The 26,372-nt window shown below is 46.7% G+C and overlaps 1 long non-coding RNA gene across 1 annotated transcript; it reads left to right on the top strand.

Moving 5' to 3' along the window:
- On the top strand, positions 1 to 26,030 carry LOC132424166 (uncharacterized). The gene is made up of 3 exons (XR_009519172.1): positions 1 to 195; positions 11,575 to 11,769; positions 25,861 to 26,030. It is a non-coding gene; the product is annotated as an uncharacterized lncRNA (long non-coding RNA).
- The last annotated feature ends 342 nt before the right edge of the window (positions 26,031 to 26,372 follow it).

Raw genomic sequence — 26,372 nt, 5'->3', positions numbered from 1 at the left:
GAAGCCCCTCCTTTTACTGCTCCCGCTGGGGTGGGAGTGAGCGCAGCCTTCGCAGGATGCCAGGGCTGTGGAGGAGTGTGTCGCCAGCGCTGTTCTTTAGACTTGAAGGCTGGAGGGGGGTAACCAGGGCTTTTCTGAGGTTTCAGTGTACAAGGATGAAATAGGGATGGAGTTCCAGCCACGTACTTTCAGCAGGTGCTTATTTCTATGTGTGTATCTAAGATTTTGAGTAATTTACTGTAGCTTAGTGCGGAGTGCATGCAGGTGAAGGCTGAGATATAAGGCTGTGCGGGACAGTTAGTGACGGGCCTTGAACAGGATGCTACGGAGATTGAAATCTATTCTGAACACGATGGGAATTCATACTACAGGGGGATTTAAGCAAGGGAGTGTCCGGACCAGATCTGTATCTTTCCAGTCTCTCTGGTGGCAGTGTGGAGGATGGATTGGAGTAGGGCTGACCAAAAGCTGGGAATCCAGCTTGGAGTATTGGTATTATTATAGTGCAGAATAGGAACTGAAACTCGGCCTGTCTTGTTCATTGTTATATCCTCAGTGCCCAGAACAGTGCCTGGCACATAGAGGCACTCCATAAATATTGTAAAATGGATGACGAGAGGGTAAGGATAGCAGATTCTGGGGGGTGGGGGTCAAAGAAGATGATAAAAGATATACTGAGATACAGCTGGCAGAAATAGTAACTGATTGGAGGAAAGGGGAGTTTTGTTTTTCTTTTTATCTAATCAAACTTAACTAGTCCCATTACTTTTTGCTTACTCTACTCTGAGCTTTCTCCCACTACCAGTCTGTCTCTCTCCCTCTCTCCCTCCCTCTCCAACTCCTCCTCCTCTTTCTCCTCCTCCTCCCTCTTCTTCCTCTACTTCCTCCTCCCCTCCCCTCCCCTCCCGTCTCCTTTCCTCCTCTCTCCTCTCCCCCTCCCTTTTCTCTCCTCTCCTCCCCTCTCCCCCTCCCTTCTCCCCCTCCCCTCTCCCTCTTCCCTCCTCTCCACTTCTCTCCTCTTCTCTCCCTCCTTTCAAGGCTCAGCTTAAATGTCACCTTTCCAAAGCCTTAGTCTCCATGCATGGAAGTTATTTACTGCCATTTCTGAATCACCATAGCAATTTGTATTTGTTTAACACCCACTTGTATAGACCTTATTGTGCACTAGGCTCTGTTCTGTTGTTCAAATATTAATTTGTTTAATTCTCATTAAGGTAAGTACTATTATCACTATCCCCATTTTACAGATGTGTCTTTCCTATGGAATTTGCTATTTACTAGCTATGTAATCTTGGGCAAGTTACCTGAACTCTCCTTCCCTCGGTTGCCTTATGAGTGAAATGGGCGTAATAGTAGAGAGAACATTGTGGAGATCATGTGAAGTAATTCATGTAAACCATTTAACACAGTGCTTGGCATGTGGTGTTCAGTAATTGTTAGCTATTATTTATTGCATACTTTTAATGTGCTGATAATGTACTAATTTTTTACATGTATGTACTCATCTACTCATAACAGCTCTGCTAGATAAGTGGTATTATTATCCCCATTTTACAAGTGAAATAACACAAAAAGAGGGTAAGTAACTTCCCCAGCATCACATGACTGAGCCACTATTTCAATCATATAGTATGACTCCAGAGACCATGCTCTTAACCACTATATTAATAGATGTTAATTATTGTCATTAGTATTGACCATACTCTGTATAATAGTTATTTTTGTGCTTATTACCCTCCAAAACCAAACATCCTAAAAGCTAGGGCTATGTCCTTAACTCTTTTGAAGAGCCCCTCAGCGTCAGCACTCAGTATGTAATTGTCACTGAACAAATGATGAAAGGCTTTACTTTTTTCCAGAGGAAATAGCATTTATGTTAAGTAAATATATGACAGTTAGACTTTTTTTTTTGGCCACGGCACGTGGGATCTTTAGTTCCCTGACCGGAGATAGAACCCGTGCCCCCTGCAGTGGAAGCTAGGAGTCTTAACCACTGGATCACCAGGGAAGTCCTTAGACTTTTCTAGATGTAATCGTGAACTCTTCATTTTTAAAAACTTCTGAAAATATGTACCCATTTATACTTTATGACTTAGAGAAGCTGAAAGTGTGTGAATGAAGCAGGAGGATGTTTATTATAGTTTAACTTGAGGCTGTTATTGGTTTCTATTGTGTAGAATATAAACAGAAACATTTTATGTACAATATAATTTAGTCCTCACAAATCCCTATTAGGAAGGTATTATTATTCTCATTTTACAAATGGGAAAATAGTCCCTGAGAGGTTAAACCACCTGTCCCCAACCACCCATCTGTTAAGTGCTAGACTGGAAATGAGGACCTAGATCTGTCTATTCTGAAAACTGTACTCATGACCACCATGCTGCACTGCCTCGTTGTCAGTTTCTCCTGAAGGTAGAACCACTCCTACCTAAAAGGGCATCACTGGAGGTAAAATAGTCTACTTACATATGTTTCTCAGTTCAAGTATTGCTGAGGAGAGACAGAGGAGATAGATGCATGGAAAGGAGCATGCAGGAGATACATTGAATGGAAAGAATTTTGAGGGGCAAATTAGCAGTAATATGACTGGATTTTGAAAACTGAATCAATAATGTAATGCTACTCATCAAAAAAAAAAAAAGGAACAAACTACTGATACAACATGGATGAGTCCGGCTGACATTATGTTGAGTGAAAGAAGAAAGATACAAAAGATTATATACAATATGATTCCAGTTAATCTGATGTCCAAGACAGGTTTAGCTAATCTGTGGTGACAGAAATGAGAACAGTGGAGGCCTGGAGTGGGGTTGACTGGAAAGGGATATGCATGAACTTTCTGGGGGGGATGGCAATGTTATGTATCTTGGTTTGGGTGTAGATATACATTTGTCAAACTGTACCCTTAATATCTGTGTATCTCATGGTATATAAATACCTTAAAAATTATAAAAATAAAAAAGTTTTAAAATTGAGGTATAATTGACAACATTAGTTTCAGGTGTACAACACAGTGATTTGATATTCGTATATATTGTGAAATGATCGCCACAATAAGTCTAGTGAATATCTGTCACCATACATAGTTACTAGATTTTTTTTTCTTGTGATGAGAACTGTTAAGATCTATTCTCTTAGCAGCTTTCAAACATGCAATACAATATAATTAACTATAGTCACCATGTAGAAAAGTTTCCAAAAATTAAATGAATAGGCCTTTAGGTATAGGAGGTGATGAGGGTATGAAGGGTGAATGGCTTTGCTTTGCCACTTGCCAACCCCTGGATGCTACAATGTTTTGTACTGAAAGGGACCTAGACAATCATTTGCCAGTTTTGATTGTGCCGACCTCACACTGGACAGGCAGACTTTTAAAACAATCCTTACCTAAGCTGTTAAAAGGGAGGAAATGTATATCTCTTTGGTAGGGGGTGCGGGGTGGCAGCAAAACAAAATTTGATGACTATTCGATGGAAACCTTTCTGAAGGATGCTCCTTTGTAGCCTAGACTACAGTGTTTAAAAACCTACAGTGCTTAGCACAGTTTAGTATGAGGAAAAGGATGAGGGAGTTACACTGGAAAAGCAGAACTGCAGGATGAATTATCCTGGAAATGTCTGGCACCCTGTGGATGTAGAAAAGGTGCGTCCTAGAACAAAGCACTGAACCAGGTCAGAAGACCTGAGTTCTGGTGTCCCAACCCCTTCATTCATTCTGTGACCTTGCACGGCATACTTAATCTCTCTGGGCCACTGTTTCCTCATCTTTAGGCTGACAACCTTAGCTTTGCCAGTCCCCATAGCTGTTTTGAGATTCAAGTAGGATTATAAATGTAAACACACTTTTAAAATGCTCTACCATTGAGAAACAATTATAAAATGTTACAGATTTTTTTTGTTTGTTTTTCTCTAAGAGACCTGGTAGAAAAATCTCAGTAATGAATGTCACTGGCCTCTCATGCAGACATTTTGGAATGAGCTTACACATTCCTAGTTGAAAAAACTGTCTGGCCAAAAAAGATTAAATAAAGAAATGTCATGTCCTGACACTCCATCTAAGGCTAGTGAATGCTTTGGTGGGAAGCCAGAGTTATCTTGCTGGATTCCTTCTAAATTTGTCAATGGATTCCTCCAAGCTCCTGATGCCTTCTTCACACAGATGCTGAGTAACGTCTCACTCCAGATCTGAGTGAGCCCCAAACTGCATAGGTGCTTGTGTCTTCTCTGTTTCTCCTGACAGTTTTGATAGCCGTGCAGCTGATCCGGCTCAAAGAAGGGATCAGAGGAAGAGCTTTGTCCCACGTCCCTGGGCCAGGGGAAAAATGGAGCCCAGTTTTGTCACAGCAGAATGGGCAGAGTGTGAAGCCCTGGGTTCTGTATGTGTGGCTGGTATTGAAGCAGGATGGCCAGGCGGATGATTCGATCTGACTTGGGTAATGAAAATTGTTTGTTACTGTTTGAAGAGCAATTGTGTAAGCAACAGTACTCCTGTGTTTGGCTGCCTGTGACCCACCACTGTCTGTAACATAACACCCGACCCAGAGGAGGAACAGACCCTGGCCGGCAGGGGAGGGGAGAGATGCAGGGGGCACAGGGCCCCCTTCTCCCTCCCTCCTCCACTGTCCCACCCGCTCTGTAAACCTTGAAGGAAAGTTGGCGAGAAGGCATTTGCCACCTGGACACAATGAGGCCCAGTGCGAGGGGCAGGCGCAAGGCTGGCGGGGAGCCAGGGCCCTGGTCTGAATGGCCGTCGCCAAGGGGCTGCCAACGGCCCATCTCTATCCCCCAGAGGCCGGGCCAGGGCCAGGGCGGGGGCCCATCTACCCCCACCTTCGAGGCCCCGCTCGCACCATTTGCTGGCCGTGACCAGAATGCACGGGACGCTGGCCTTTGAGCCGCTGAACAGAGCTGTTTCCCCTGTGCTGGCCGCCAGTTCCCTTGGATTAGAGCAGGCTCTCCGGAGCCCCTTTGTTGGCAGCTTGTTATTCTGCACATACCGAGCACTGCGCATTCATCTTTATTAGTTCTAATTGCTTCCCTATTCTAATGGGATCTTGATATTCCCATACAATTGAAAGGAAATGTATTCATTAAAATAATTCTTCTCCTAACTGCCGCTTCAAGCTGCTTCTCTAAGTGACATTGTCTCTCCAGCCACAGCCTGCTGAGGCCTCTTATTAAGACTCTAGTCAAAAGCCAACTTTGGGAGCAAACTTTCCTTGCAGGAGTTTCCAGACACTGAAGAGAGGGTGCTTTTTAATCGGCTCACACACTGAAGTCGGAGGCCAGCTGGTAGGCCTGGGGGTGCCGCTCGGGGCGGCGGTGGGGGGCGGGGGAGGAGAAGGGCTGGTCTCCAGCACTGCCTGCCTCCCGTAAGAATGCCCCCTTTCTCTACACTGACTGGCTGATTTAGGCAGGGCTCTTCCCCCAGTGTCATCTGGGTGGAACTTTTTGTTTATGCGCGAGCAGTGTCTAGGTGTGTTCTTAGAGCAGGCGCTGAGTAAGGTGCTGTGGGAAGTGTGGAGACGGAGCTGCAGTCTCGAGGTGTTTACAGTCTCCGTGGGTGGCTGCCTGTTCTGAGTCCCTCAAGTGACGCAGGAGAGGGGAGGCTGGGAACAGCTCTCAGTGTTCAGAAAGCTTCATGGGACAGAGAACTTAGAAAAGCGGGATACACTTCAATCAATGTGTTTGATTTAATCACCAAAATCTTTCAAGCCATGGGATCATGGGGGTAATACAAGAAGCTTCCTTGGGACGTTGGGAACCACTGATCTATTGGGGTGAAATAAGCCATTCTAAAAAAGCACGGCTATGTGAACACCTGCTCTTTACACGAGTGGTATAAAGACTGCTATAGGAGTTTGGAGGAGTGGAGGGGAGCATGTGCTGGGCACTACACTGTTGCCTGAGTCTTCTTTAATCCCTGTAACAGCCCTGTGAGGGAAGCACAGTTATTCCCCATTTTACAAGCGAGAAGTAAACAAGTTAGATAATTTGTCCAGTGTCCAGAGCTGAGAGTCAGGACTTGAACGCCGGCCTCTGATCCCAAAGCACAGGCTGTTTCCGCAGGAGCCTGCTGCCTCTCACGTTGCGTCTGTCAGGGCCAACAGAGGGGGTGTGATGTGGAAGTTGGCATTTGAGCTCCCTTGAGGCCTTTCGGGGTGGTGGGTCGTCAGCAGGTAGAGTGGGGTCAGGAAGGAAGAGCCTGAGCAGAAGTGCTGGGAAGAACCTAAATCAGGACATGACAGGAGTCCCGGTGGCCCAGCGGCTGGAGAGCGAGCAGTAGCAGGAGGAAGGCAGTAAGGTTTGTGGGGGCCAAATTTTGTAGATCCTTGCCTGACAGGAGTTTGGATTTCACGCTGTAGGTACTGTTCCAGTGAGGATATTTGAGCCTCTGGATAAACACATTATTTCTTTCAGGAGCATCAGTTTTCCTTGAGGTGAATAATTTTAGACATCTTCCTATTAAAAGAAATTCAGATAGATCATGCAATAGAATGCAGAATTCTCATGAATCTTTAAGAGAAAACAGAAGACTTCAAAGAGAGCTTGGGTGTGCCGGCAGGAACTTCAGGCTGAGGGGTCCCCTGGGGGAACTGGAGGCGTTTCTTTTGTCTGAAGTTGGTGTCCTTTAGCGGGAAAGTTTGAGAAAGACTGATTTTGGAGAAAATGTTTTGATCCCAGGAATAAAATAATTAGGTGTATTTCAAGAAGGATGGCAGGGGCTTGGAAGACAGGTGGGACAGGGCAGGGACCAAGAGCAGGAGTCCAGATAAGAGATGGTTACAATAAACTCTTAGGAGACATGAAGGGTCTAGGGGGCTGCCTGGGCCTCGGACCCCACCTCTTCACCCGAGCCTTTTTGGAGGCGGCCTGCCTAAGAGATGCCCCACCCCGAAACCACTCCTTCCTTTTAAGGGGCTCAGCGATTAGACTGGGATGGCTGGCCAGGGAGGCTGAAGCAGAAGCAGTTAAGGGAGAGCCTGGGCCTGGGCCAGGAACTGGTCCTCCCAGAGAACCTTTGTGCCCCGGCCACCTCACCCACCATGTTGCCTGCCGACCACTTTCCAGCCCAGCAGCTTTATTAGCTCACCTGCTGGAAGGTACCAGAAGGCAAGTGGTTGGACCAGTGGATTCTCTGCAGTGGTGGTGAGAGCAGGTCCTGTCTTGTTGCAGTGTCTGATGTCCTATACTGGTGGGCAGAGCCATTGGACCCAGCATGGTGGCCAACACCCTGTGGTCAAGAAAGACTCAAAGGAGGAAGGAGGGAATAAGACATCTCAGCTTAGGACCAAGACCTCACTCTACTTCTCCTTATCATCAGTAGATGGAGATAGCCCACCTTACTTAGCCAGACTCTCCTTTCAGGTGGGTGACTTTTGTAGGTAGCTTAGAAATGAACTTTGAAGCATCATTTTTAAAAAAGCATTAAAAAAATTCCTTAGTGCTTTATTTTTTTCTCATTTTAGAAGAGATTGTTTGTTGTACAGCAATGAGAAAATCCCGACCATTTTAAAGAAAAAACCAAAAAGCACCTATAATTCCACTACCCAGGGGAAACCACAGTTAACAAATACCCTGGTGTGTATCCTCCCCCAATTTTTCTAAGCATTTACTTTTATTGATTGATTGATTGCTTGATTGATTTAGGCTGCGTTGGGTCTTCATTGCTGCGCGCGGGCTTTCTCTAGTTGTGGCGAGAGGGGGCTACTCCTTGTTGCGTGTGCAGGCTTCTCACTGCAGTGGCTTCTCTTTCTGCGGAGCACAGGCTCTAGACGCGAGGGCTTCAGTAGTTATGGCATGCAGGCTCAGTTGTTGTGGCGCATGGGCTTAGTTTCTCCGCAGCATGTGGGATCTTCCTGGACCAGGGCTCAAACCCGTGTCCCCTGCATTGGCAGGCGGATTCTTAACCACTGCGCAACCAGGGAAGCCCCAGCATGTACTTTGTTTTTTTAACAGAGTTATCTTGTATACTCTGCTTTATATACACTATATATATGTATATATATATTCACATACTGTGAATCTCTCACACTAATATTTTTCTATAATGTAATTATTTGTGATTGAAAATATTCCACAGACCCCATGTCACCTTTAATGCCTATTGTATATTTAGGATGTTTTCAGATTTTCATTATTAAATACAATGTGATAAACTTGTTTGTGGCTAAATCTTTCCTATTTCCCATTATGGAAATTATTATATAAGAATATGACCATATAGATACGTGATTTTTTGAAAGACAAAATTGGGATTATTCTATATTTATTTCTATGACCTAATTTATACACTAAATCCATTTTGAAAATCTTTCATGTCTACAAAAGTGAATCTGCACAATTATGTATTCATTTAAAAAATAGTACTTTCATGTAGTTCAAAAATCAAAACGACATAAAAAAGAATTTTTTATAAAATTTTATAAAATTTTTTATGAAATTCTCAATTTCATAAAATTGAGAATTTTTGCTTGCACCCATGTCCCTCTTTACCTGGTTTCCTGATTTCCCCTCCCATAGGTCACTGCTTTTAATAGTTACAGTGCCCCTTTTTGAAAATATAAGCAAATGCAATTATATATACCTTGCCCCTTCTTACAAAGAAGTCAGCACACTATGTTCATTACTAGGCACTGTGCTTAAAACAAAAAAACTTAATAGTATGTAGTGGAGACTTTTGCATAGCAGCACATAACTTCCTGGCATATTATGGTTTGGATGGACAATAATATCTAACCAATTCCATATAATTGGACATTTGGGTTATTTCCAATCTTTTACTATTAAAAGCAATGTTATAATACAGACATATATCATTTCTGTATGTGTGCAAATATATTTGCCCAAAAAATTCAGAGAGTGGGATTGATGAGCCAATAGGTAAATACATTAGTAACATTAATAGAAAATGCCATATTGCCCTTCATAGGTGTGTATCATTTTCTATTCCTACCAGCAATGTGTGAGGGTGCCTATTTCCCTACAACTTCCCCCATCAAGTGTATTTTGGATATGTAAAAATCTGATGGGTAAAAAATGGATATATCATTGCAACTATAATTTGTACTCATTATTACTAATGAAGTCGAACGTTCTTTTATACGCTAAAAAGCCATCTGTATTACTTTTTTCTGAAAAAGGGCATTTTTTTCTATTGGGTTATTGGTCTCCTTGATTTATAGAAACAAATTATGTATTAGAGTGCTTGACCCTTTGTGAAGTGAGTTGCAGTTTTTTTTCCAGTTAGTCTTTTGTTTGTTTTGCTTATGGTGCCTTTGCCATGCAGGAGTTTTAAGATTTTTATATAGATGTATTTATCTTTTATTTTATGACTTTTATGTCTTATTTCATGACTTCTGGATTTTTGAATCAGTTAGAAAGACTGTCATTACTTCAAGATTTAAAGGAGTTCTCTTATTCTTCTGGTAATTTTATGGTTTTATTTTGTGCATTTAAATCTTTGATCCAGTTGATGCTTATCGTGGTGTACTGTGTGAAATACTGGTCTAGCATCTATCTTTTTCCACATAGTCAAACACCATTTATTAAAAAGTCTGGGGCTTCCCTGGTGGCACAGTGGTTGAGAATCCGCCTGCCAATGCAGGGGACATGGGTTTGAGCCCTGGTCCGGGAAGATCCCATATGCCGCAGAGCAGCTAAGCCCGTGCGTCACAACTACTGAGCCTGCATTCTAGAGCCCGTGCTCCGCAACTACTGGAGCCTGCGTGCCTAGAGCCCGTGCTCCGCAACAAGAGAAGCCACCGCAATGAGAAGCCCGCGCACTGCAACGAAGAGTAGCCCCCCCCAAAAAAAAGAGTAGCCCCTGCTCGCCACAACTAGAGAAAAGCCCGTGCACAGCAACGAAGACCCAACACAGCCAAAAATACATAAATTTATTTAAAAAAATCCTGTCTTTGCCTCACCGATTTGGTATTTATCTTATACCAAATTCTCATATATATTTGGATCTGTTTCTGGGCTTTATTCTATTCCATTGGCCTGTATGTCTATACAGCATCATTTTTGGTAGCTACATAATATTGCTTCTTATGTATATAACATAATTTATTTGACTAATTCATTTTTGTTAAAAATCTAGGTTGCTTCCAATTTTTCAACATTCCAAAGAGTGCCTCAGTGAATAAAATCCTTATATACATTTTATGTGTGCATGTGTGTGTAGCAGATCCATTTTTTCCCTTGGATAAATTTTTATACATGGAATTACTGGGTCAAAAGTTACGTGCCTTCTTAGGCTTTTTTCATACATATTGCCAAAATGCCTTCCAGAAAGATTGTACCAGTTACACTCCCTCCAACAGTGTATGAGCGCTGATTTCCCCTCACCCACACCAACTCTCAGTATTATCATTCTTTTTAATCATTGCCAATCTGATCAGGAAAAAAAAAGGGCCTCTCATTGCTGTTTTAATTTGCCTTTCTTTGAATGCTAGTGAGGTTGAACATTTTTTCAATTTATGGTGGTTTTTGATGTACAGAAGTTTTTAATTTTTAATGTAGTCAAATCTATCAATCTTTTCCTCTATGGTTTCTGCTTTTGTTGACATGTTTAGAAAGTCCCTCCCATCGTAAGATTATAAAATATCCACTTATATTTTCTTCTAGTACCTTTATGGTTTCATTTCCATCTTTATCCATCTGGTATTCATTTTGATGAATGGTGTGAGCTGGGAAAGAACTTGTATTATTTATTTATTTATTTCCCAAATGGATAACCCGTTCTTTCATCACTGTTAAAAAGCATATATTTGTGTGTGTGTGTGTGTGTGTGTGTGTGTGACTCTTTCTAGAATGAACATCTTGAATAGCTGGATACTGAGGGTAATTGAGTTCTACACTCTGGGTCATCATTAGAAACATCAGTCATACTAAACAGGCAGACGTGACACTTTCCAGCATACATGGGCTTTTAAGGACCGACTGACATTTGATATTCAAATCCCAGCATTGCAGCTCAGTGCTGGTGCAACTTTGAGGGAGACCATCCATGATTCTCCTTGAGTCTTGTTTTTTTCATCTGTAAAATGGGGTACATTCCCTTCGGACTGAAGCCCTCCCTCCTGGCTCCGCCATCTAGTGATCGCCTCAGGCCCTGACTGTAAATAGGATATGCTGGAGAGGGGAGGGGTTGAGTGCTGTGTTTGCTTTTTATAGGCTTTCCATCTTTACACTTGTGCTCAGACTCTCATTTGTTACGTCTTGCTGGTTTTAGTGTCTTTTCATTAGCAGCTTTTCTCTCCCGTCTGAATATGTGGTTTTTAATCATATACCAGCTAGGAAACCAGACAACTGGATTGTTAGAAGTGTATATAAATTAAGAGTAACTGGGATCTGAGTGAGGGCTTGAGGGCCTCTCCTGTTGTGTAATGTAGTGGTTCTCAACCCTGGCTGCACATTAGAATCACCTGGGGAGATTTTAAAGCATATCCACGCCTGGGTCCTACCCCAGGCCAATTAAATCAGAATCTCTGGTGGTTGGCCCCAGGCCTGGGTGTGTGATGAAGCTCTGCAGGTGATTCTATTCCTGTTTTTTTTTTTTTTTTTGCAGTACGCGGGCCTCTCACTGTTGTGGCCTCTCCCGTTGCGGAGCACAGGCTCCGGACGCGCAGGCTCAGCGGCCATGGCTCACGGGCCCAGCCGCTCCGGGGCATGTGGGATCCTCCCGGACCGGGGCACGAACCCGTGTGCCCTGCATCGGCAGGCGGACTCTCAACCACTGCGCCACCAGGGAAGCCCTCTGCAGGTGATTCTAATATGCATGCAGGGTGGGGAACCATTGGTTGAGTGCCCTGGCTTTGTGAGATCAGTATTTACACTCAGTGGTCTCCCCCTCTGGTTCCCTTCTAAAATGTGCCCCAAGTTGTGAGGGTCGCCCTACAGAACAGAAGGCCAGATGGCAGAGATGTCAGGGATTTTCTGGAGACCGTGCGCTTGCTGGAGAGGGCAGCGCCAGCTCTCAGGCCTCTGTCACCCTGGAGGTCACATACCTCTGGAATCTGGAAATGGCGTTGGCAGTTTCTTTTCAGAAAAATAGAGCCATCCTAGTCTCCCTCATGCAGTTCCTCCCGCCTCTGGGGGCTCTCCTGAGGAGTGTGAGAGGTGATGAGAAACAAACATTGAGAAAATAGCTTTAGTTATTTCTATCTCATCTATTTGTGTATTCTCTTGTTCTCTCGGCCCCTTCTCTGTCCCCCAGAACACATGTAGGTGATACATGTCAAGCCACGCTTGGTCCCCAGCTTTGGTGAATCCGTCCTATCTGTGGTGGAGCTGCTCTCTCCCAAAGTCAGGCTCACCTCCGCCAACAACTGGACTCACTTTGTCACCTGGAAAAATAGATAAAGCCCACAGGATGAGTCCCAACATCAAGTCTCTTTGCTACAAGATAAGCCTTCTTCTTATTCTCAAGTTTTGATAAACTGACTGTGGGCGTAGCCCATGCACTCAAGCCCCCTTCCAGGTGTCTCACCTGGTTTATGTAAGACTAGGGCACCTCTGGTTCCACCAGACTCTGTGGGGAAAAGTTATCGCCTTTACTAATGAATGAAAACTCCTCCAAGCTTACTGATGAAGGGAGAATCTCTGTGGAGAGAGGTGACTGGAATTTTCCCTTGGGATTTCTCACTCATCACCGACACTAGTCAGTGGCTCTACCCTCCAACACACACACATACACTGGGCAGCTGAGACAAGGCTGGATCCTTCAGACCAGCCTTTACTACACGTTGGGGATAACAAGAGAAATAAACAGAGAAGAATAACATGACTTCATATAAGTCATGACTTGTCATTTGCAAGATATGACTTGATCAGGAGGGCTCAGGGCCCACTTATCCTAGTGTGGGGCTGCCTCTGTGTAGTCAGAACCATCCCAGCAGCCCGGGGAAGCCTGGACAGATGCTTTCTTGAAAGTTCAGGTGGATCCACCAAAATAATGAAGCCAAGAAGGAGACGAGAGTTCCCCTTCTGTCTGGTGCCACCATCTGCGTTCCAGTTACTTGTCTGAGGATCTGCCTTTTCCTGGGATGATTTAAATGATGGCTCCTTTTTATGGGAAATAGAACTCAGATTCAAGTAAGGGTTTGATGCTCATTAAGGCTCATACAGCAAGAAAGGGGGTGGGCACACACCAGCTCACCTCAATGACTTGACTGGTTTTGCCAGAGGTACAGTTTATATCCACAAGACAATGGTTTTTCTTTTTTTCGACAATGTTTTTTCTTTAGATACGTTCAGTTGAGAGACACACAACGTTGTGAAATCCTCTAGTGTTGATTCATGACGGAGCCATAGGTGAGCAAACTGAGGGTTATTTATAGACTGCTGTTGATGTGCTTTTCAAAGAGGTCCCAATAGTTGTCCAGGGGGAGAAAAATGCAAGGGTCTATCAATCAGTCTGCTGAGACTTTTGCTCTACCTGGAAGTCTATGTGACATAGCTCTGCCTAACATGGTGGTTTCTTCTTCATACTCATCAAGACAGGCCTCATTCCCTATTCATGGGGGAATGGCCTTACCCTATGGCCCCAGCCAAACAAGAATGTAGCAGGACACAGCAAATCAATGGGGTCTGAGTGCGAAATGCTGATAGATTTCCCTAATGCTGTCTGTCTGGTCTGTGTTCCTGGAGATTGTATGGCCATCATCCTGCATTCCTTATGGGTTGAGTAACCCCATAAACTGTGGCCCACTGATCTTCAATGGAGGCAGTGCTGCCCCCTAGAGGCATTTTAGGAATATGTAGTGTATTTATGTTCGTTGCATTGGTTGCTGAGGCACTACTTAGGGGAGATTGAGGGGGCCAGACTCCTTGCCTTAGGTGATGCAGTTTTATCCAACGATTTGTCCTGCACTTCATGTGACATTTGAATGCCCCACCCAACATTCATATATAGGTAGAAAATCTCTATATTGGTCTGAGCTTAGAACCTAATTCCATTTTGTATATAAACACAAAGTACTTTTTTAAAAAAAAATTATTTATATTTAGCTGTGTTGGGTCTTTGCTGCTGTGCGCGGGCTTTTCTCTAGTTGCAGCGAGTGGGGGCTACTCACTGCGGTGCGCGAGCTTCTCATTGCGGTGGCTTCTCTTGTTGTGGAGAACGGGTCTAGGTGCGCAGGCTTCAGTAGTTGTGGCTCGCGGGCTCAGTAGTTGTGGTGCACGAGCTTAGTTGCTCTGCGGCATGTGGGATCTTCCCGGGCCAGGGCTCGAACCCGTGTCCTCTGCATTAGCAGGCGGATTCTTAACCACTGCACCACCAGGGAAGTCCCACAAAGTACTTTTTGCATAGTTTTAATATACACTGAATTTTTCATGAATGCTACTATCATATAAATCAAGAGAATACTGTATTTTATCTTTACCAGAAGTTGTTCACCATTTCAGACAACCACAATACGAATAGCAGAATCCTTGCCATATTTGAATTGCAAAAATAACACACCTCTATTCATCTGCATTCGTTCATATCTGTATGAATATACAGTACTTGTTTAATCTTGTTTCAGAACATCAAATATAAAGAAGTACCCGTAATGTTGAAGTCAATAATGTTTTACTGCTCTTAAATTCAAACTTACTCATTATAAGTAGGTCTAATTGTCTTATATCTTCTTATGTAGTTATGCTCAAGCATTTATAAATTTAAATGCATATTATTTTATTCTAAATTATTTCCTTTTAGTTCTTTATCTTATAGTTAGGGCTATATGTTGATTCTTTACAAAATTACCTGCGTAGGTGGGTCATACTATCTATAAATTTCATTTCAGAATAGTAAAAGTGGTCTTACAAAATACTTGCTATAAAAAGGGAGCATTGGATCTGATAGAGTTTCGGTAACCTCCTGGAGGATGTGTTATCTAATTTTCACAACAGCTGTATGAGCTAGGTCCTATTATGACTGCCATTTTGCACCAGAGGAAACTGAGTCACAGAGACATGCGGTACTTTGCCCAAGGTCACATATCTGGAAAAGGGGAGCCAGGATCCTAGAGGACTTTCACAATACCAGGTCACTATTCTGCCTTCCACCCATCACGTTTGGCCCATCTCCCGTGATTGGCCCAGGTGTCTACCAGAAGCCCATCCTCTGGCCTTGTTAGGCCTTTTACAGGGCCCAGCAGGGACTCAGACTGGAAGAAAAAATTACTTTTCCCTTTTGGATAACATTTCAAGAGAGTAAATCAAAGGGAAATGCTTTGCATAGAGAAGATCCCCAATAAACTTTGCTGAATGAATGATTTGGTAGAGTGGTACTGGGTCCTTTGGAACAGCCCTTAGATTTTTTTTTTATAGCATTTAAAACATTTATTTATTTTAGCTTTGGCTGTGTTGGGTCTTCGTTGCTGCACGCGGGCTTTTCTCTAGCTGTGGTGAGCGGGGGCTACTCTTCGTTGCGGTGCACGGGCTTCTCATTGCGGTGGCTTCTCTTGTTGTGGAGCATGGGCTCTAGGTGCGTGGGCTCAGTAGTTGTGGCACGGGGGCTCTAGAGCGCAGGCTTAGTAGTTGTGGCTCACGGGCTTAGTTGCTCCGCGGCATGTGGGATATTCCCGTACCAGGGCTCGAACTCGTGTCCCCTACATTGGCAGGGGGATTCTTTTTTTTTTTTGCTGTACGCGGGCCTCTCACTGCTGTGGCCCCTCCCGCTGCGGAGCACAGGCTCCGGACACGCAGGCCCAGCGGCCATGGCTCACGGGCCCAGCCGCTTCGCAGCATGTGGGATCTTCCCGGACCAGTCCACGAACCCAAGTCCCCTGCATCGGCAGGCGGACTCTCAACCACTGCGCCACCAGGGAAGCCCCAGGGGGATTCTTAACCACTGCGCCACCAGGGAAGCCCAGCCCCTAGATTTTTAATAATTTATTTCAATAAGTTGATGTGAGTTTCCCAGCCATTGACACCAGGTTCACAGGTCTCCTACCTCAAGGATGGAGACTTCCATTGTCTCCCTGGGGCTGAGAAAAGCTGGCCATTCTTTTTTCCCAGGAAGCACTGCTGTTGAAACAGGAACCAGCACATCTCCCTCATTCTTTCGCCATGCTCACTGATGTGGGCCTCAGGCCCTGGATGTGAGGTATTCTTTAAATAATAGCCTTTCTTCAGACCCTTGCCTGTGATCTAACTGATGCTGGCCTGGGAGATGCCAGCTCCTATAGTGGGTACCACAAAGAGATGCTGCACTGTGTTTCCTATGTGTCTTTGGCAGGTCTCATTCTGAGCTCCTGCTTCTTTCCTTCATTCAGCAAATGTTTTCTGAGGGCTTGCTTTGTGCCAGATACTGGGGTGCAGGGATAAGCAATAACACATGGTCCCTACCCTCCAGAGACTCAGATTTAGGACAGAGGACTGACTTTTGCAATAAAGTATGGAAAGAGCTGTGACAGTGGAATATACAGAGGCTCTGGGAGCCCAAGGAGCGGGGCAGCTGACCCAGACTGGGAAGAGGAGGGAAGCCTTCCTGGAGGAGGTGTTGCCTGAGCTTAATCCAAAGGAAAGCTTATGATTTAGCAAAGGCAAAGGATGACTCTGTTAGTCAGGGTCGCAACAGAGAATGATGACACACTAAGTTAGGATGATTTGAGGAGGGTTTATGTACAAAGGGGTTATTTGCAAAGGTGTGGGTAGGGGGTGGGGGAATGTTATGAGATATCACAGAAACCCAGGCTAGCAGCAGGCCCTAGGCCAGGAGGGGGGCTACTGTACTCTGGAAGGAGAGAAAGTCCTGTAGAACAGGCTGCCTTGATAGAAGGAGCGACCCTCCATCTGGGAGCAGGCAGCCTGATAGACTCGACAGGGAGGGAATAATTACGCTGGCTTCACTTTCTCTTATCCTCCCATTGCTCCTGATTTTCCCCATTGGCTAAATCCAACCGGAAGCCATAGGGCTCTAGAGTTCGTTTATGTGATCCATACGGGGCAGCCTCTGGGGCACAGAGCAGGGCAGAGAGTGGGTCTGGAGGATCCAGCAGGTCTATCCAGCACACTGGGTTAGGGAAGGCCTGGAGGTGGGGGAGAGCATGTAAACTGGGGAAACGTATACTTTATGGCTGGAGTGTGGAGTAAACTGGCCTGAGATCCGTCCATTATGAAAGGCCATGCATGTCTTTCTGAGGAATTTGAAAATTTGTCCTGAAGGCAGGGACAACACTAAAGGATTTTAGTCAGGAGGTGACATGGTTAGATTTGTGTTTTTAAATGGCCCCTCTAGCCCTGGTGTGCAGATGACCTGGAAGTACCATTTCAGACTAGAGATAATGAGGCCTGAATCAAGACAGTGGCTGTGGAGAAAGAAGTGGATGGATTTGAGGAATTTTTAGGACATAGACTCAAAATGTGATCCAGGATTGGATAGGGAGGTGTCAAGGCCCTGGTTTTTGGCTTGAAGCTCGGACAGGGGAGGGAACTTCACAGGAGCAAGTTGGTCTTCCGGCCGTTGCCTCCCGGGTTTTGCTTTCTGGATTCAGAAGACATAGATTGGCCCTCGTTAAGCTTTCAAGGGGGCTTTGGAGGGGCTTCTTAGTCATGCAGCAGGTTGGCCCCATCTTGGCTGTTCCATGAGCAAATCAAACTAGAGAGAAGGAGAGGCATCTTCTGCTCTCCCCCCTGGGATCTCCTGAGCCAGAACCTGCTCCCCTCCAACCCCTGCCCCTTTCCATATGGAGAGAGGATGTGTTTTCTTTTAACGTGCTTCACTGCAGGGGCAAATGAGGCCCAGCTGAGGGGAGAGAGCCAGCAATGAGGCAGAGCACGGGCTCAGCAAGCTGGGGCGAGCGCTGGGGTCCTGTCATCCCCGGTTTCCTTCCCCAGCTTTTCTGAAGGCACAGGTCCCCATAGGCTCATATTTCATCACTCGCAACTCTGAGGAACCTGCTATCCAGTAACAGGTCCCACTCCTTGGAGTTCTCTGCCCTGAAACCTGGAATAATTTTCTTTTGTTTTAGAGGGAAATGCTGAGGTAGTTCTTTCAAGTCCTAAGAACTTGGGTCGTCATGGCAACACATAAGGGTGGGAGGGGTGGTGGGGGTGGGGTGGGGGGGCTTCTTAGCAGCATTTTGTTTCAAATGCCTGATTAAAGGAAAAGCTGCTTTGGAGTTTGCCTCATTAAGACATAGCTGGGCGCAGGCTTGCTGGAGGATTTTCTGGTTCATCATTTTACACTTTACGTTTTGTCTACATTTTCTCACCTGATGGACAGTCTTCTGGGATTTCTCCCTGAGAATTTTGGCTCGTGCACTTCTCCGAAAATTTCAGCTCATTCCTGGCAAGAGAGTTGGTGGGAGTGTTTCCTTTGTTCTCTCCGGGGCCTTGTCCTGTAAGCCCCTTACTTACAATAGGACCTGCCACTTGAAAGGAAAAAAAAAAAAAGGTGTGCTTATTGAGGTTTTGTTCAGTCTGTGGAAGGAAAGATGTTAGCTGAGCAGCCATTTCACTCCACACTCTGCTTTTGGTCCAGGATCCTTCTCCCATTTTGACCTGGGCCAAGGGCTAGGGGCGTCCAGTGCTGACTCTGGCTCTGGGGGATGTCTTCCACCTGCTGTCTGTGGGAATCTAGGAGAAAATAAATGTGGAAGTGTTTAACCCAGAGGCTGAACTTAAGTCTTTTTTTTCCCTAAACTGAACTGTAAATCCTCGCTTGACGTGACTTTAGAATTCTCCTTCAGCTGGGACCAGCCTCCCCACTCCACCCCAGTCCATACCTTCTTTCCCAGCAGGAAATTCCAACTCAGACCTACAAATGATACTCAATCACCTTACAATTGCCCGGGGTTTCAATTAAAATATTTCCCACACTCAGTCACCAAGTCTTGTCATTTATTCCTTCAACGAGACTTCTAGATTCACCTAGTAATTTAAAAAAAATATTTATTTATTTGGTTGTGTTGGGTCTTAGTTGCGGCAGTCGGGCTCCTTAGTTGCGACATGAATGTGAGATCTAGTTCCCAGACCAGGGATCGAACCTGGGCCCTCTGCACTGGGAGTGCGGAGTCTTAACCACTGTACCACCAGGAAGTCCCTCACCTAGTTATTAATGTTCTTATTAACAATAGCCCCCACTTATTATTTTTTAAAATAAATTTATTTTACTTATTTATTTTTGGCTGATTTGGGTCTTTGTTGTAGCATGCGGGCTTTCTCTAGTTGCGGCGCGCGGGGGCCACTCTTTGTTGCGGTGCGCGGGCTTCTCATTGCGGTGGCTTCTCTTGTTGCGGAGCAAGGGCTCTAGGCGCGCAGGCTTCAGTAGTTGTGGCTCGCGGGCTCTAGAGCATAGGCTCAGTAGTTGTGGTGCACGGGCTTAGTTGCTCCGTGGCATGTGGGATCTTCCCGGACCAGGGCTTGAACCTGCGTCCCCTGCATTGGCAGGCGGATTCTTAACCACTGCACCACCAGGGAAGCCCACCAGTCCCCACTTATTGAGCATTACTGAGAGCCAAGATTTCTATGTGTCACCTAATTTAATAGTCACCCAAACCCTGTGAGGCAGGTACCATTCTTTGCATCTTACAGAGGAGGGAACTGAAGACCCCAAAACTAACTTGTCCAGAGCCAAGGAGCTGGTCAGGGGCAGAGCCGGGTCTGTCTGCTGCCCTTCCCTCCAGGACACAGTTGGAGCCTCGACCACCACCTAGCTTTCATCCTCTCTTACTAGACCTCGGCAAGCACTCCTGCACAGGCTCTGCACTTTATTTCCCGAACGTAGCCACTGAATGATCTTCCCAGAGTTTCCCTTTCATAGCTCCCCCAGTAGGCTCAGTTTTGGGGGTACAGAGACACGGCTGTGTTGTTCACCGTGGTGTCTGTAGGACTCAGCCCATAGAAAGTACACTATCAGTGCTTACTTATTTACTTACTGAATCAATGAAAAGTTCTCTTTCCTCCACCAGCCCCTCCCTTATTCCCTCTTCTTGGGTCCCTCCAAGCTGGAGCCACTGCTGGCCTCCACCATCAGACATGGCTTACCCACCTCCTGAGCCAGTCCTGTACAGGCAGGTAGAATCCAATCAGAGTATGCTTGTGTGGTTATAGGGTACATGCCTGTGGAGCTCCTGTATCTCTGGCTGCTTCAGCTTCTGCAGGGAGAAAGTATTTCTGCTGCAGTAGACCCAAGATCTGGGGGTGATTCCTGGGCCCCCAAAAGCCCCCTGGGTCCCATCTTTCCTCCGCTCCCTCACATATCAGCCTCATCTATAGAGTAGCTATTAACAAAGCACCTACTGGGTTGGGCATTCCATGTACATTGTCTCATTTAACTATCACAGCAACCTCAAAAGGCAGATATTGGTGTCTCCGTTTTACAGATGAGGAAACTGAGGCTTGAAGAGACTAAGTCACTTGCTAAAGGTCTCAGATAGACACTGGTGGAAGAGGGATTTGAGCAGGGGCTTATCTGCAGTTGGAGACTTTGTGATTTTTTCCTTGACTGCCCTTCCTCACAGGGGCCAGGCTTCTTCCATGTTCTACCCATCAAACCTAGAAATCCCTCCTCATTTTCGGGGAACCTGACAATCTCAGGGGCTAATAATCATAGTAAGAACAGGTGCAATTCTGTGAGCATCTATATATGCCAGAAGCTCCACAAATGACCTTATTTAATCTCTACTCCTAAGAAGCAGGTGCTATGATTATCTCTATAGCTAAGAAAACTGAGAGATTAAGTGTCACCTCCAATGTCCAGTAGCTACTCGGGGGAGGAAGCTAGGATTCAAAGCAAGTGTGTCTGAGTCCAACGCTCGTAGTCTTTATTACTCTTGCCAAAGCCATCTGACTGGGAATGAGACCCTGACAGCCCTCTACTCCCCTGCTGCACCCCACTTCTAGCAGAGGTCCAGCCACCAAGAACCTGGTTGCCTCTGCCTTCCGGCCTCTGGCCTCCTGCTGCCCTACCCCACCTGCCTGAGGGACCAACCTTCCGGGTTGACCTGAACTGAGCCACATTCGCTTACCCCTTTGGTTGCTGTGCTTAGCATGTCTGGCCACCTAGCCGCCAAGTCAGTTCCTTTGTCCTAGCTTCCTCCACAGCCCAACCCCTGCTCTTCCCTGTGCATGGAAGTCCCTGTGTGATTCTCACTGCCCGCCATCCCCCTGCGAGCTCGACGGGCTATGGCACTCCGCTCTTACAGCTACATGGCTTTCTAAGGTGGCCCAAGTGAGTCTCAGCTCCTCTGCCTGGCTTCCTGGGCATCACGTAGCTTCCCTGCTTCTACCCACCAGTGATCACCTCTTCTCTGTGGCCCTGGGACCCTCACGTTCTGGGGCCAGTCCCTGTGACTGACCGAGCCTGCCTCAGGGCCTCCTTGGCACTGTAGCTGAGGCTTTTTGCCGGCTGCCTGCTCCCTGCTGACCCGCTTAAATGGTTCTGCCCTGTTCTGCCATTTGATGGCCGCCTGAGTCTATCTGAACTGACTCCTACCCCTTGTCTCCCTCTGACCCCCAAAGAGCGCATGCTCCCCACAAGCCCTAGGTCCTGTCTTGCAACCTGGCCCAGTCACCCCTCTCACCCCATTTGATGAGACATTATCCAGCCTTTATTTCCCAGCGTCTCCCAACTCGGACTCTGCTCCACTTAGAGCAAAATCAATCAACTAAGAATAAAAGGCGGGGGCCCATGTGTAAGACATAGTGGGGGGCACTGAGACGTCCCAGCTGCCCCTGCTCCCAGACCCACTGTCCCACACCCACGCCCTTCGTCCCTGGTTTTGCTGTTCCACTTGATTCCTCCTAAGACATCCGGCCCCTCCCCTCCTCCCATCTCACCGAAGGCCTCCCATGCTCTGAAGCCAACGCTGAGGACTGTAAGCCAGGGCTTTCCTATGTTCATTGCACACAAAGAAAAGGCAAACTGGGGTAAATGGAGTGATGGCTGGCGGCCAAGGAAGAGCCTGCCAGGAGGTCCAGACACCCCAGGCTTGGCCCCAAGCGCTAAAGGGGTGGATGAGTCTCTGTTCACCTGGAACCCATTCTGCTGAGCAGCTCTCCATTGAGCCATGGCAATAAACAGTAATAGCTGCCTTTTATCAAATGATTAAAACGTGCCAGGTGGTGTGTTAGGCATTTAGATGCATCCGTCTGGCTGGTCCTCTAAGGCAGGTAATCATTATCCCCATTTTACAGATGAGGACTGAAGCTCAGAGGCATTCAGCAGCTTGCCCGAGGGCTTTGCCTCTCTGAGCTTCCAATGTGCTTAAAGTCAGCCTGGGATGAACCCTCCCGCATTCTTTTTTTCCTCCCTATGTGCCCATCTTGCAATGAAACGGGAGCTCTTTGAGTGCAGAGCTGGGTCTAGTTCCTGTCTGCATCCCATCCTGCCTGGCACACTGTAGGTGCTGCCTATTCTCCAGGTCCTTCTAGGAAGCCCCAGGATTCTTAGACCCAGCTCTTGCTGCGATCCTGAAGGAATAAACCCAAATGCCTTTCTTGAGGAAGGCCAGACCCCATATCTGGGCAGTGTGTTTGGGAAGAGGGGCTGAGCTGTGGCCAAGTGGCTTGGTGACCATGGCCGTATGGTAGTGAGGCGTTTCCAAGACAAACACTGTCGGAGTCCCTGTCTCTTTGCTTGTCCTCCGCAGGGCATCTGCTCACACTAACGTCCCTGATCATGGCCTCAGGGATCTTTCCCACTTCAAGTATTGAGAAATCGCAGGTATCTCTTGAAAGATGATCCCATCTTTTTATCCAGCTCCTCCTGGCAACCCCTGGTAATCCTTGAGAGAGGAGAGGGCCAGGGAATTGAGAAGTGGGTCCCATTTCCACACTCCTGCCTCCATCCTATCATGTATAACAGACAGTGTTAGGTCATTGTGACCCCAGAGATTGCTGAGCTGGTCCAATCTCTCCATTTATAAATGACAAAGCCAAGACTCAGGGAGAGGAGTGTTTCCTGCAAAGTCGCAGGTGAGAAGAGGCATTTCGAAACGTCCGGACTCTTCACCCAGTGCTCTTCCCACAGGATACATTGCTGCAGCATCAACTCCATTACCAAGGTGCTCCCGCCCAGTCTGGGGTTCTGGAGGTCACTGACTTCTTGGTTGCTTCTTGGTTGGAGGACTTTGTGTCTCACCTGGGAGGAGGGGGGATGGGTGGGTAAGACCACCACAGGACAAAAATCACAGGTGCCTACCTGGGCCCTTTGTGGCCCCTGCAACTTCACAAAATGGCAGGCTGGGCCACTTGTGCTCACTGTTGCCCACGCTCCCTCTGTTCCCATTGTCTGGAAGCTTGGTGGGAGGGCAGTTGCCTCTATTTTGAGCACTGTGGTTGCTATGGGCCCATTAGTGGCACAGACTTCCTACTGAGTCTGTGCTCTTTGGCCAAGCAAGGGCCTGGCTCTTCCTAGGCTTGGCAGGACAAGCTGGGTTAGCTGGGAGCTGCCCTCCTCCTCGTTGTCTCCATTTCTTCCAGAGGGAAGGAGTGAGCCATCTACATATTTTCAGCTGAGTTATATTTTGCATAAAGTAAACTTAGCAAACAGAGAACACAGTGAGAATATATTTGGCTTTGAAGCATCAGTGTTCTGACAGGCATTTCCTATTAGCTATCTCTGAGCCGACCAGCTCGGCTGCGTTTTGCTTAAGTGGCATAATTCTCCTGCCGTGGAGACAGCTCATTCATTAGTCATTCCAAAAGCCAAATACGAAATATCCTTCTCTAAGCCAACTCCACCAACCAGCCCCGCAGCCCACAGCCCGGGCGGAACAATGAAACTGTGGAGCTTATGGGCCAGTCAGAGGTGGGCCTGGGAGCTACTTGTCTGAGGGCCTTGGAGGACGGCTTTGGCTTGAGCCTTTCATTCCCTCTGGAACAGGAAGGACACATCTTCCCCTGGTTGGCAGAGGCCTGGGGGGCCTTTTGGAGGATGGGCTCTATCCCATGTCACTACTGAGTCACCTGCAACAGCTCGAAGCCCTGATTGAATACACTCCATTTGGTTTATGTTTTTTTAGGTCCTAGAAGCTAAGGGTGCTTGTTCTAAGAGGAAGCAGAGGAATGTGTCCTTTCCTGTTGTGTCTCTCAGCTGAACTCAGTCCTTCCTTGATTGGCATCCTGCATGTTAGCTCTTTTAATCTCTGCGCAATGAGGGCTGATGTCCCCATTTTACAGATGAGGGAACTGGAGCTCACAGAAGTGAAGCTCACACAGGCAGGGTTCGAGCCTGTCAGTCTCCAAAATGCATCTTCTTTCCTCTGTCAGGAAACCTCTTTCAGGATGATTATCTGAGTTTAAAAATAAATATACATATGGAGGTGAGGATCTCTTTTTCTCAACTTTGGAAGAACTAAGAATGCCACTGTATTCCAGGCAGGATGGGCTGAAAAGCCAGCCAGGATGAAGCAGGGAAGGCATGCTGTTCTGAAAGGAAGGCTGAAAACACCTGGGGTGGGAGCTGGGGGGCAGGTAGTTCTGATGTGGGCAGAGTCTCGTTTGAGGTGGGCCAGGAGCTGGGACCAGAATAGGGACAGGGAAGGGGTTGTTGTGGTTCCATGGCCCAGCTAGGGATTCCTCACATGCCCCACTGAATGGACCATCTGACCAAGCAGAATGCCATGTAGTAAAGACTCCACTAACACCCAGTAATGGGGGGAACACCAGAGGAGCGCCGAGAAAGTTCCTGTGCAGAAGCGAAGAGCTGGCGGTTGTGATCACAGCTGGCGGTTGGTGTCGGAGTCTCCAGAGGGCCTCATTAGCGCTCCAGGTAGACAAACACACTCACAGGTGCCCAGGCCAACAGGGAGGTGGGGGGGGAGACAGGCCAAATCAGAGATAGAATATATATATATATGAGCTAGGAATGAGAATCTCAGAGTCCTTCCAAAGTAGACCTCCAAAGCCAGAAATCCGGAGTGGTGCCCTCCTTACCCTGGCATTAGACCTTCTTCCTCAGGCTGGCCTCAACTCACCTCTGTAGTATCATCTCCCACCTTGCCCTTCATCCCTCCATTTTCTGTCTCAAACTATTTGTTGTTTCCAAACACACATAACACTTACTCTACAGCTCTTCCACATGCTATTTTCTCTGCATGTACTTCATCTCTCCCATTTATAGCCTCACTAACAAACTCCTACTCACCCTTCAAAACCCTGCCTAAATGTATCAGGAAGCCTTCTCCATCTTCCCAGGATACTTTTTCTTTTTTAACTATGTTCCTGACCCCTTTTCTGTAACTCTAGTAAATCATTAATTCTTATGTACCATGAGGAACTCTGTCCTATTTTATCTCTGGATTCCCAGGACCCAGTGGAGAGCTGGCATATAGAAAATGCTCAGTCAATTGATAAAGCAGCACAGCCTGAACCGCTGAGAATTTGAAAACGTTTGCCACGGAATCATTGTGCCTCAGACCTGAAAGAAAACATACAGTTGATCTAAGTGAACCATCTCTCTGATGTGGTCCCACATCGTCTACATTTCCAGCCTGATGTAATGTACATACCACCTAATCTAGTAACTGGCACATATTAAACGCTCGAAGAATGGTAGCTGATGTTGTTGCTGTTGTTTCTCAGGGACTCAAAATAGACCTAGAAGAGTCCATAGAAAGAACACTGAATCTGGAGTCGGGGCTGCAGCTCTGCGTCTAAGGCTCCAAAGAACTTTGGATAAGTCACATCAGCCTCTCTAGACCTCAGTTTCCTCATCTATAGTGACAGATACAGCCATATGTCCTATAATTGGGTCCCTTCTAGCTCTAATGTAAACAAGCCAAAACAAAACCAAAACAAACATCACTGATAGATCTTAGGGATTCCCGCTATGATCTTCCTGGCGTGACCCCTGATCAGAAACCAGGGAACCAACCCCGACCTAAATGGTTCTTCTGGGGGTGTGTTTTTCCCACAGGCAGGACCAATCCTCAGGGAGGCAGAAACTCTTCCTTGCCAAACTGGCTGCCAGTCATACCTGCTGTGCCATCCTGGAGAAGGAGGGAGAGAGTCTGTCATGGAGCTTGTGGCAAAATCCTTCTTCCTCCGCAAACACCAGCTATGATTAGCTGTGTCCTCACCACGAAACTGCAGGGCTGTGTGCGGGTGAGTCACAGATGTTCAGATCACATTTATAGAGTGCTTGCAAGGCGCTGGGTGTGTGTGTGGGGGTGCTTCGTGGCTGTCAGAAGCACCCCAGTTCCCTTTCCCTAGCCCCAGCAGTTGTTGAGTCCTTAGGACCCAGGCATTTGGGTTACAGAGTTTAAGAACCATCCTCTGATGCTACCCAGCTTCCAGGCAGTTCCTTATGCCAGGCCTCTGCCATTCAGAGCAGACCACCTAGAGGTGGATAGGGACTTGCCCCTCACACCGTTTTCTCCACCCCATCCCACCCAGCAGGACTGCCACAGGGACAGACCCAGGCCTGAA

This window comes from Delphinus delphis, chromosome 4 (assembly GCF_949987515.2).
Source record: "Delphinus delphis chromosome 4, mDelDel1.2, whole genome shotgun sequence".
NCBI classification, from domain to species: domain Eukaryota; kingdom Metazoa; phylum Chordata; class Mammalia; order Artiodactyla; family Delphinidae; genus Delphinus; species Delphinus delphis.
Note: the sequence above shows the minus strand (reverse complement) of the source record. Positions and strands in the feature narration are given on the sequence as shown.